Raw genomic sequence first — 12,710 nt, forward strand, 5'->3', positions numbered from 1 at the left:
GAACGGGGGAGGGGCAGAGAGAGAGGGAGACACAGAATCGGAAACAGGCTCTGAGCCATCAGCCCAGAGCCTGACGCGGGGCTCGAACTCACGGACCGCGAGATCGTGACCTGGCTGAAGCCGGACGCTTAACCGACTGCGCCACCCAGGCTCCCCTGATTTAGGATTTATTATATAGAAGGATAAATTTTCGCTCAAAATGAAGAGAACTTTCACTTTTTCTCTATAAAAACATTTGCAATTTAAAATTTCATAGGCAATTTGTAAAATAGAAAAAGGAAAAACATCTTCCCACAATTCCACTTAAAAAAAAAAAAAGTAATCTCTACATCCAATGTGGAACTCGAACTCATGACCCAAGATCGAGAGTCCCATGCTCTACTGACTAAGCCAGCTAGGCACCCCCACAATTCTACCATCTTAACTGAATTCACCATGCATTTCCTTTGTCTTTCTTCATGTATGCATATTTTAGGTAGTTGGCTATAGAGAGTGTACATATATTTTGCATCCTGATTTTTATTTTTATTTTTCCCTGATATCATGACCTGAGCTGAAATCAAGAGTCGGATGCTTAACTGACTGAGCTACCTAGGTACCCCACATCCTGATTTTTAAAGGAATACAATTATGGTATAAGCATGTTTCTATTTTGCTACATGATTTCTCACAAAGATAACTTTAGATTGTTGCTTCAGTCCATGGAGTGCGTGAAGCATAATAAATGATTCCCTGTTGTTGGATGTTAAGGTTGTGGCTGGTTTCTTCGTTATCAATATTCCCTTTGCGGTTCCTTCCAGCAATGAGATTCTATGATTCTTTGTTTGGCAAAGGGAAATGAAAACCACTTCTCAAATGATCTTCTCCATCTTTAATTCCTTTTAAGAAGGGGTCTTTTGAGATACCCTGACATGTTACATTAAGTAAGTCAGATTTCTGTTTATTTCCTGAGTATCACTTCACAAAAATAATTTTAAGAAATTTCTATCCAGTTGCCTATCCTGGACAGTGTTTTTTCTAAATGTATCCCCCAAAATTAAAAAATAGAAAGTTAGTACCAAGAATTTCTATATACCTTTCATCCAGATTCCCTCAAAGATAACATTTTATCTAACTACAGTACAATGATCAGAACTGGAAAAGTACCATGGATACAATACTCTTATCAAATCTATAGACCTGATTCAGATCGCACCAATTGTTCCACTGTGTCCTTTTTCTGGTTCCACATCCAATGAGGGATCACAGGCTGCATTAACCCTTGTGTCTCCTTAGTCTTTATTAATCTAGAAAACTTCCTCAATATTTCTTTGCCTTTCACACCTTGATACTTTTGAAAAGTACTGGCCAATCATTTTATAGAATGACCCTCAGCTGAGTTGTCCTGTATCTCATCTCCTCATGGACTTTTCATAGCACCATATCGATGTTGGGTCCTTCTCAGAACATCTCTGTGGGAAGCACATGATGTACATCTGTCCCATTACAAGTAATGTTAACTTTAATCACCTGGTGAAGGTGGTGTCAGTCAGATTCTGTTACTGTAAAGTTACTATTTTTCTCTTAGTGTTGTGGGGACTTGTTTCTCATTACACTTTCACTGACAAATTTTAGCTTTTGTTGATGATACTTCTCTGAACCAATTATTACTGTTTCCAAGTGATGATTTTACTATTTTTGTTATTCATTCTATTGTTATTAGTTGTAATTTCCTTGGACAGGTTTCATAGATTTCTGTAACCCATATAGCCCTAGGTCATCCTTCCATTAGAGCAAAAGAAGAGAATATTTATCTAGTGCTCAGCCTGTGTCAGCCTGTTATCAAGACACAAGGGGGCTGCCAAGGGCTTGGAGATGACAGAGCACCCTCACGTATCTGCACTGGCTCCTGATTTTCTGAATCTTCCTCGGCTAGTTATAGCTCATTCTGCCAAGGAACCACACCCACTTTTTCATACATTACCCTTTATTTGTTTATTTATGTATTTTGAGAGAGAGAGAGAGAATGAGAGAGAGAGAGAGAGAGAGAGAGAGAGAGAGAGAGAATCCCAAGCAGGCTCCATGCTGTCAGCACAGAGCCTGATGAGGGGCTCGATCCCAAGAGCCATGAGATCATGACCTGAGCCAAAAGCAAAAGTAGGATGCTTAACCAACTGAGCCACCCAGGTGCCCTTTCATATATTAGTTACTCTTAAATCATTACTGTAAAATAATAAAGAAGTAGCAATTGCCACTTCAATTCTACAGATGAGAAAAATGAACCCCAAGGAGGTAGATACATTGCCTGGATCAGATAGTGGCACAACTGGAACTAGTTTCCAGTTCCTAGAGGTTTTTTACTTCCTATCAGGGATGGTCTAAAAAGTATATTACTTCTATTTGTATATGGATAACATGATATGTCTTCAAGAGAAGATGTAGTTTTGAACAAAATTATTATCAATCAGACTATCACTCTTGGCTTTTTTTGTACTGTTCACCATTATAATCTACTCTATTACTTGCAAATAATAATAATAATAATATTTAAACATAAGCTTCTTACAGATGTAAATTTCATTGACTGTTTTCATCTCAAGCTGAATTCCTCATGATTCCTCATTAAATTCTAAATATGGCATCTTCCATTTAATCAGAATGGTTAAGAGGTTCTGGTTAACTGAACATTACCCTTTAAACACCATTCTTCAAAGAATCCAAGCACAAAGATGAAGGGAAGGTATTCTTTTTTTTTTTTAATTTTTTTTTATTTTTTAAGTAATCTCTATATTCAACGTGGGACTCGAACGTACAACCCTGAGATCAAGAGCCAGCCAGGTGCCCCGAAGGGAGAGTATTCTTTAAAATCGGACAGTATCGTATGTTAGTATGAACAGCAACTCTCATTGCATGGTGCAATTAAAACATGAGGTAGGAAATAAGCTAATTAAAAAATTTATATCTACATTATCTTATTTCCTTGTTATTTATCTTCTTTCCTAAAAATAGCATGTAGGAGAAAGAAATTTTAGATTAGGTGGACTTTCTGATGATCGGTATCTTGGATTTTAAAAAGTTACTAATATGTCTGTTGAACTAGTTTCTTTTCTTTAAGGCACCAGTAATTAGCATTTACCGATGGGACAGCAAGCATCTGCATTTGCTCACACAATCAAGACTCACTGTGAACTCAGTGCCTCAGAGCAGGTACCCCTCCTGGTAAGTGTTGTTTTGTTTTATTTTTAAGTCATTTGTGTCCCCGGTGTTTGTCCTTGTCCCTGGCACAAAGTAAGCACTGGATAAATATTTGCTGACTGATCTACTGACCCACTGACAGCCAGACTTCATTCACATCCAGGGTGAGGGCCCAGCCTGGGCCTTCCTGAATTCCTGGGATTTTTTTTTTTCTTATTTCAAAAAAATAATACATGCTCATTATAGAAACTTGTAAAATAGAAAAACTCACACACACACACAGAGGAAATAAAGGCCCTTCCTTATCTTGCCAGCCATAAAGATGATTACACCATAAAGATGAGCATTTTTCCATTTATTAAATATTCTTCAAAAACATGTTTTTTAACGGCAATAGAATGATCCATTGTGTGGATATGCTATATTTAATAATTTCCTTGCTGTGGGTCATATAAATTCTGTACAATTTGCCACCATTGTGATGTTACACAATAAGTTCTCCAACTAGTAAAGCTGATTATCAAGTTACTTTCCGAAAAGATTATATCCGTTGAAGTCCACTTGCTCCATAGATTTTCAATGCTGACAGTTGAGAAACAAGGGTTTCGAAACTACTCCTTTCCTTTTGAACGGCCTTCCGTGTCATGAGAATGAGCTAGCCTTTTCCTGCAGACTTAATTCTGGGCCCCTGTGAAGGGTAGGGTAAATCACAGGGGAGTGGATAATTTGGAAAACACGCCTGGAAACCTCAGTGTAAAGTGAAGAGAGAGCATTAGCCCTTAAAAAAAAAAAAAAAAAAAGGTTTTGGGATACAGCAAAGAGCAATAGTACCCCAACCAGAGTGATTAATAACACAAAACAACTAATATTATTATGTTGGTTGTGGTCACTTTATTCATGCCCCCACATTATTTTACAAAAGATAAAATCATGCTAGTGAAAAGGAAAAAAATATCTGGGCTGGAAACTAGTCAAAAGGAGAGAGTACTTTAAAAAACAATTAACATTCAATAAATAAATAAAAATTTAAAATAAAAAAAATTAGGGGTTCCTGGGTGGCTCAGTCTGTTAAGTGTCCTACCTTGATTTCAGCTCAGGTCATAATCTCACGATTTGCAGGTTTAAGCCCCGAGTCGGGTTCTTCGTGGACAGTGCGGATGGAGCCTCCTTGGGATTCTCTCTCTCTCTCTCTCTCTCTCTCTCTCTCTCTCTCTCTGTCCCTTTCTTGCTTGCACACCTGCACGCACACACATGCTCTCTCTCTCTCTCTAAATAAATAAATAAACATTTAAAAAATAAATAAAAATGAAAAAATATTAGCATTTGTTTCTGAGGAACAGATTTGCTTCACTCTGAAACAAAAACTTCATTTTCAAAAATAATATATAACAAAAATTTCCAAAAACAATTTGCCACTATCATAAACAAAAATTCTATTCTGGCCCTTGTTTTTTTCTGCATCTGCTGATTCCACCTCCAAGACTGGTAGATCAGGTGTCAGACTGGAAACTTTGATCAGTTCCTAAAGGTATCCTTCAGTTCCTAAATATCGGACATACACATCTCTTTATTAAGTCAGCATTCAAAACAACTGTGAGCCATTACAAACATGTAAAGTATTATTATTGCAAAAGAAGAGCTTAACTATTTAAAATTTAACCCTTGGTAGGACAATTCTATTTCCAGGTGTCCAGTCAAGCAAAGGCTGCAATACTTGGAACTCTGTGGAAAGCTCTAGAGATTGAGCTCTGGGCTCTGAGCCAGTTGTGTGGTGGGAAACCACCATTTTAGAAAGTGGGATTTTTAGAATACAGTGGGAGTGAGACTGAAATCAATCTTTATGTGGGACAATTTTACTGAGAAGCCTGAGTGATTGACCCTTTATTTTATTTTGTGTTTTCACTGATTGCCCTGAATCCCATTCCAGCTTCTTTTTCCATCACAAGCCTATTTATTACATTTTACAGCTCGATGGCTCATGAATAAACACTGTAACTGCCATTAGTCAAAAAGAGGATACTCTGTAGAGAGTTGGGGTAATGTGCTTTTATTAATGTGAGGGTAGTTGGGAAAGCAGTGTTGACCCCCCTTTCTTTGTACATTTCTTTAGACAGTCTCTCATGGTTAACCTTGTAATCTTAGTGCATGATTGACTAAAGACAGACCATCAAAAGTGAACTAAAAGCTAATATAGTTTTGTCCCAAAGCATGCTGGGAAGCCAATGGATGCCAAAGCTATTTTTTCAGGAGACAAAGAATAAGTCATATTTCTGGGGCCCTTATGTTTCCCTTCAACAAGGAAGTGGAGTGGGAATGGAAGGTGAAAGACGCGTGACCACTTTTAAATGATGCAAGAAAAGATATGTTTTTCTATTGACATTTTCCTTTCTAGTGGCAGTGGTTGATCCAAAGGTTCTAAGCTGGAGTGAAGGTTTAAGTAGCCAGGATTTGGAAAAGAGAGTGGGGATCTTTGGTTTGGGGATCCTAAAGGATGGAAGTCGATTGTACTTTAGGGTGAAGTGAGCAGAAGCAAAAACATCCATTTCCATCCTCTGATCCCCACACGTGTATGCCTGCCTTTGTTCATCTAGCTTTCTTAGCTCCATAATACCTTCCCTGGGTGGCTGGGGCTGGGGGCAAAGGGAAAGATGGTTTAGTGGATATTGTTGGTATTCTGCCCATTTCTCCTCTATCCCTATCTCAACAGACCCACATTTTCATTTTAGTTGACACCATCACCCACGCACTTTGAGGCAAGATGATCTTGGCTTACTCCAATCAGCCCATTCCACTTCCAAGCTAAGGGCAGTGGTTTAGGTGAGGGTATCTGACCTACAGGTCCCATCAAGGTGAATCTCAGGATTCCTGCTTGAGATCCTATGGCTGGGGTGCTCTCTCTCTCTCTCTCTCTCTCTCTCTCTCTCTCTCTCTCTCCTTGTTCCAGGAAGTACAGGAACCATTGCAGTCCTTTTGCCATCGGACAAGAATGACCTAAAGATGAAGTCAACAAAGGGGGCAAGCACATACAAGGAAGTGGCGGAAAAATGGAGCAGGAGCTCCTGGGTTAAAATGACTCTGAAGCTTGCCCCACTCTGAACTTCCAGTTACACGAACACATGAGTATCCTCACTGTTCAATGCATTTAGAGAAGATGTCTGTGTCTTAGAACCAAAAACATTCTAGCTCTTCACAGAGGGGTGGAGGTATCATTTACCTAAGCATGTTAAGGTTCATGTCTAGGGGCTGTGTCTTCCTTCTTTTTCTTCTTCTTTTTTTTTTTTTTTTAAGATTTTATTTTTAAGTAATCTCTACATCCAATGTGGATCTTGAACTTACAACCCTGAGGTCAAGAGTTGCACACTCTACTAACTGAACCATACTGCTAATATTAACCTACAATGTAGATTCAAAACACATGCAGTGAACAACACTAGAAGGTAATACTGTTCAGGTATACACAGTACTGTATAAAAAGAGGGGGAAGGACAGATTTGGGTTCTAACCATTACTTATCATATTATTTCTATGGGAATATCTGCTCCAACTTCCAAATAAGCAACTTACAAATGAACTTTTGGGGACCCTCTGGATCTCAGGTTTCTCACCAGGATGTCACATCAGAGGAAGTTTAAGGTATCTTCTAGCTTTATCATTCTATGATTCTTTGTTACCAGTTCATTTTAGGTGAGTAAAAGTGAAACCCTGTAATAGGGCAGCATTCTTGAATAGTATGGCACTTGAGGATTGTGCATTTCCTGGTCAGCAAGCTGTATCTTGTTTGTTTTCACAGCAGTTGAAGATTTGCCATCATTATTTTAACCATTTTTGAAATTCTAGGATATTACTCACATCTTGCCTTTAAATATTTATGCACAGAATACCTTATTTCCCACAGCAAACTCATTTTTTGATTTGTCAGCTTTATGGAAACCTGAGATATCCAAACAGGCTCGCATTTCTAAGCAAAAGCTTAGTGTGTGCCAGTCATAAATCTGTTCTTTTATGTTATAACTGATGGCAAAAGGCATTGCTCTTGAGACTGAAATCTGTTCTTTATTTTTTTTTAAATTTTTCAATGTTTATTTATTTTTGAAAGAGAGAGAGAGAGAGAGAGACAGAGCACAAGCAGGGGAGGGGCAGAGAGAGAGAAGGAGACAGAGAATCTGAAGCAGGCTCCAGGCTCTAAGCTGTCAGCACAGAGCCCGACGTGGGGCTTAAATTCATGAACCATGAGATCATGACCTGAGCTGAAGTTGGACGATTAACTGACTGAGCTACCCAGATGTCCCTGGAATCTGTTCTTTAATATCGGCACAATGGAAACAAAAGAGGAGCATGTGGCCAGACTTGAAAAAGGAAGTTGCATTTCTGCTTCACATTCATGGTAATGGAGATGCCACATTAATGTTTAACGAATTCTTCCTGATTTGAACAATTAGCCATTAATTCTTTTTTTTTTTAAATTTCTAATGTTTATTTTTGAGAGAGAGAGAGAGAGAGAGTGGAGGAGGGGCAGAGAGAGAAGGAGACACAGACTCTGAAGCAGGCTCCAGGCTCCCCAACATGGGGCTCCAACTCACAAACTGTGAGCCAAAGTCAGAAACTTAATTGACTGAACTACCCAGATGCCCCAGCCATTAATTCTTTGTTTAAGTTTATTTATTTATTTTGAGGGAGAGAGAGAGAGAGAGCATGCATGAGCAGGGGAGAGGCAGAGAGAGAGGGAGAGAGAGTCCCAAGCAGGCTCTATGCTGTCAGTGCAGAGCTCCACTTGGGGTTGGATCCCATGACTCTGCGATCTTGACCTGAGTCGAGATCAAGAGTTACATGCTTAACTGACTGAGCCACCCACGTGCCCTGTGCCATTAATTCTTTTAAAGTGCTCTTTCCAGCCCAAATGTCCATCAATGGATGAATGGATAAAGAAGATGTGGTGTGTGTATATATATATATATATATATATATACACACACACACACACACATATATATGTATATATATACACACACACACACACACACACATATGCACACACACACATACATACATATGATGGAGTATTATTTGGCAATCAAAAAGAATGAAATCTTACCATTTGCAACTATGTGGATGGAACCAGAGGGTATTATGCTAAGCGAAATTAGTCAGTCAGAGAAAGACAAATATCATATGACTTCAATCATATGTGAAATTCAAGATACAAAACAGATGAACATAAGGGAAGGGAAGCAAAAATAATATAAAAACAAGGAGGGGGACAAAACATAAGAGACTCTTAAATACAGAGAACAAACTGAGGATTGCTGGAGGGGTTGTAGGTGGGGGGATGGACTAAATGCGCAAGGGGCATTAAGGAAGACATTTGTTTGGATGAGCACTGGGTGTTAAACAGGGGATGAATCACTGGAATCATTATTGCACTATATGTTAACTAACTTGGATGTAAATAAATAAATTATAAAAAATAAAAAAAGTGCTCTTTCCAATTGGCTTAATAAATTATTGGCTAATATAGAATTCTGAACACAGGCAATATAATATTCTAAGTGGTTGAATTAGGAAGAAAAATGTGGAAAGTACTCTAAAGTTGGAAGGTAGTAGAATACTGTGAAATAGTCCATAAAAACTAAGACAAAGCCTCAGCTGCAATGATAGTCCCAAGATAGCTTCTTTAAGGAGTAGAAAATTTCCACAAACTCACAAGCTGTAGTCACAATTTGTTTGTATTAGGATTATTGGATCAGAAAATGACTCATGTACATATCACTTGATAATCAGCTATAGCCAATATAAAATCCCCTGCGAAAGTAGCTGTTCAAACATTCTGGTTGAGGACTCTATTTAGGAGTAGAAAAAAAATTGAATTTTAGGAAGTCATATAAAGAGATCATTGTTTTGGGATGCCTGGGTGACTCCGTCGGCTAAGCATCTGACTCTGGATTTTGGCTCAGGTCACAATCCCAAAGCTCATGGGATCGAGACCCATGTGGGGCTCTGTGCTGACAGGGCAGAGCCTGCTTGGGATTCTCTCTCTTCCTCTCTCTCTGTCCCTCCCCTGCTCATGCTCTCTCTCTCTCTCTCACTCGCTCTAAATAAATAAATAAATAAATAAATAGCGAGTGAGTGAGTGAGTGAGATATCATTGTTTTTAATGTGAAATGATGTGGTGTTGATAATGCTGGACTTTATGCTTTGAGTTTGGAGCATTGTATCTGAAATTTTCAATATTATCACACTCAACAGTTTATTCAACAAGCTTTTAGTGAGTGACTTGTGCTAGACACTGTGTGTGTTAATGGGGAGATAAAAATGAATGAGGCATGATCTGTGCCCCTCAGGTCTCACAGATTAGAGGAATACAGGGATGCAGTAAAGACAAGCCACCGGTGATTTACTATATGTCACAATGACCACAAAGTGCCTATGCAGAAAGGGGGCAGCCATAATCTTGGGGGGTGCAAGGGGGTGGGTGGACGAAGAAGAGGGCCACTGTGTTTGAGACACATTGTGGCATTCTTTGCTGGTTTGGGGATGGATTTTACAGTCACTAGAATCACGTCAGTTGTGACTGTGGGCACAACCTGGGGAGCTCATGAGGACCGAACAGGTGCGGAAACCCCAGGCCAAGTTGTAGCCATCATGCAGTGCTTTCTCAAGTGAGAAAGGTTATTGACTCTGCCAGAAAGAAGAACCTTTTTCATTTGTTAGACATTCAAACATTTGTACCCTGGAAGAGGTTCATTGCCTCTGCAACTTTCACTTTTGCCTCTGATGTAAACATGCCATGCTGGGCAAAAGCCTATGAGTCCATTCATAGATCAAATTGTTGGCATATCTGTCATTGTGAAGACAGCATATTGGAAGGTGCTATACATACAGAAAGGGTGAGTTTATGATCTTAAATAATCTGCAGAAGGAAACGTTGGATATTCCCATATCTTTAGTTTTCTTTATGCCTTTGATCGCCTTCCTACCTAATTTTTTGAGCGCTTAATACCTCCTCTCTTCCTCCTCATCTCCTTTCCCCTTAAGAGCTGGCCTTAAGTAGAAATTTGTGTTTTTACTTATTTATCAAACAGTTCAAATCTGCATGTCGAGCCAGGCACTCTTCTTTATAAAAATCAACTTACTTAGCCAACTCACAATTCTTTGGGGATGGCTACTGTTACTACCACCCCCTTTTTACAGATAAGAAAAATGCGAGGTAGAGATATTTAAAAACTTGCTTGAGGTCACACAACCAGAGAGCAAGCTGCAGAGCTGGGATCTGAACCCAGAGCTCCACACTCTCAACCTCCACGTGTGCTTAGTCTGGCCACAGTGCTAAAGTGAGGATATATTCTGTGCTGCCCACCAGCTCAGCCACTGGGTAGGCTCTTTCCTATTCACCAAGGCTTTTTCACTGCTGCTCAGAGCAGGCCGAGCTCTTTACAGAAAGATGCCTTTGAAATGCAAAGGTTGACAGCTTTATTTGTGGATCCACACTGTGGTTTTTGGCTGGAGTCGGCTGGGCACCAGCTCTGTGGTAGTCAGCCTTTAAAAATGGTGTAATATTCACACTGTTTTTGTTGGATAATTGCGTGCCTTTAATTTGTGGTATTATAAACAGAGCAGTAATCTGGTTTAGGAGTATCCAGAAAGTTATTTGATATCCATTAAGTCAAGTTGCTATTTTTATTCACCTCTGTAGAGGTGAATATTATTATGGTCCAGAAAAAGCAACACTGTAATATATTCTAATGGATGTATCCTGACAGATTGGGGGGGGGGGAACTTCTGAAGAAGGTAAGGAACAATTCTGCTTCCTTCCTTAACAGGTGAGCACAGTTTTCCCTTTAAATAGTATGACAGTTTAGCTTTCTTTAGAATATGAATTTTAAAAGGAAAAAAAATCACACCTTTTTTAGTTCATGGATTTGAAACAGTGATTTTTTTTTAAAGACCTACTTAAACCACTGCTGCCTAAAATGTTTACCTTACTCAGAAAATTCTGAGAGCTCAAGACATTTAAAAATATTAAATCATGTCCAAATAATTATTTAGTAAATGTGAAGTCCCCATACAGTAACCATATGGGAAATAAGAATATTCATCATCAGTAGTTGCTTTTCATCAGTATCCTGTGATTTAAAGTTACTTATTATACACTTATAGACAAAGAATAGGTTATTTAGATAGCATCTTCCATCCAGGCATTTCAGTGGTTTGCAAACTTGAGCCTGAGTTAACTGTCCAGTCTTTGGAGATGAATCATTCCTTTTGTTTAGCCCATTGGTATAGTATTTAGATTAACTTGTAGGTTTGTATTTAACCTGACAGAATCCAAAGAGCCAGATCAGACATATGCTAGCAGTCTTTCCTGGGGCCCTGACAGAGCTACACACAGGGAGGAGGGCTCAAGTCATTAGTTTGTGATTAATGTTTGTGGAAAGTAATATTTCTACCATTTTATGGATGGAGCAACTGAGGCACTGAGAGGTTAAGTGGCTTGCCCTTGATCACAAAGCTGTTTAGTAGTTCCAGGCAAATCAGGCACTGATGCAAGCTCACCATGATTTTGCATCCAATTCTCACCAATTTAAAACTTTGCAAGTTACAGTTCCTGTACCTGCCGGTGGGCAGGTTACAAACCGGAAGTTGAAACTAACATGAGAGAATGTTGACCATCATTTTCTCCAGGAAGGAAGCCACCAAAGTTTGCTTTGGCTAACGGAGCTGGCATGGGGGCTATCGACTCCATGGACCCAGCCCTCTTGGACTGGCTGGCTCTCTGCTGATCCCCCAAGGCTTCTGTCCATGAGGATTCAATCAGCTTCAGGGCTGCTGGCCGGAGTGGGGGGCAGGAGGACTGTAAATCTGGGAAAGCTGCAAGTATTCAGGGTCTTGAACTTTATCAGGTTTGAATGTGTGATTGTGAAAGTAAAGAGCAGAGAAATGACAGCACTCAGTAAATCAAATATAGAGAAGATCAGGACTGTCAGAGACAAGAGAAAAACAGGCTCTGGGCACAAACGCCGCTGAAAACCTGCAGGCAGGAGGAGACTTTTATGCTCCCCCCAGACTGTGCCTTCTGAAAAACAAATCTCTTTCTCTGTCACTTTATCTAGAGAACGGTGCTCTTTGTTTTGTCCCATGGATTTCTCTCTTTAAGTTTTCATTATTGAAGTTTAGATCTTGTTTTAGAAGATGGGGTGCTATATGGGGGAAAAACCCCGACAACAACAGAAAGAAAATTAGTTGAAAAATGTCTGAAATGGCCTAGATTTTCCTCTATCAATAATGTGTTCGATAGCTTATGAGTGATCTTTGATATTCTATTCCTTAACAAAATACGACTGTAAATAAGTGTCCTGCATAAATAGTGATACCAAACTTAAAGGTGAAAAGTGTGAGGTGACCTAGTCAGATGACCAGGTCAATTTAATTAGTCCCCCCAACCCTTTTATCTAATGCCAGTCCACAGGTTCCCCTCCTTCATGGCCCCATCTGTTAACTCACTCCTATCTGCTGCCAGAAAGAAGGGGGGAGAGGGGGGT

The 12,710-nt window shown here is 39.4% G+C and overlaps 1 long non-coding RNA gene across 1 annotated transcript in view; it reads right to left on the reverse strand.

Annotated features, from left to right (window-relative positions):
- LOC147575538 (uncharacterized) overlaps positions 1-12,710 on the reverse strand; it is a 35,731-nt gene that overhangs the window by 16,350 nt on the left and 6,671 nt on the right. The window lies entirely within an intron of this gene.

This window comes from Puma concolor, chromosome D3 (assembly GCF_028749965.1).
Source record: "Puma concolor isolate L17-30 chromosome D3, mPumCon1.1.hap2, whole genome shotgun sequence".
NCBI classification, from domain to species: Eukaryota; Metazoa; Chordata; class Mammalia; order Carnivora; family Felidae; genus Puma; species Puma concolor.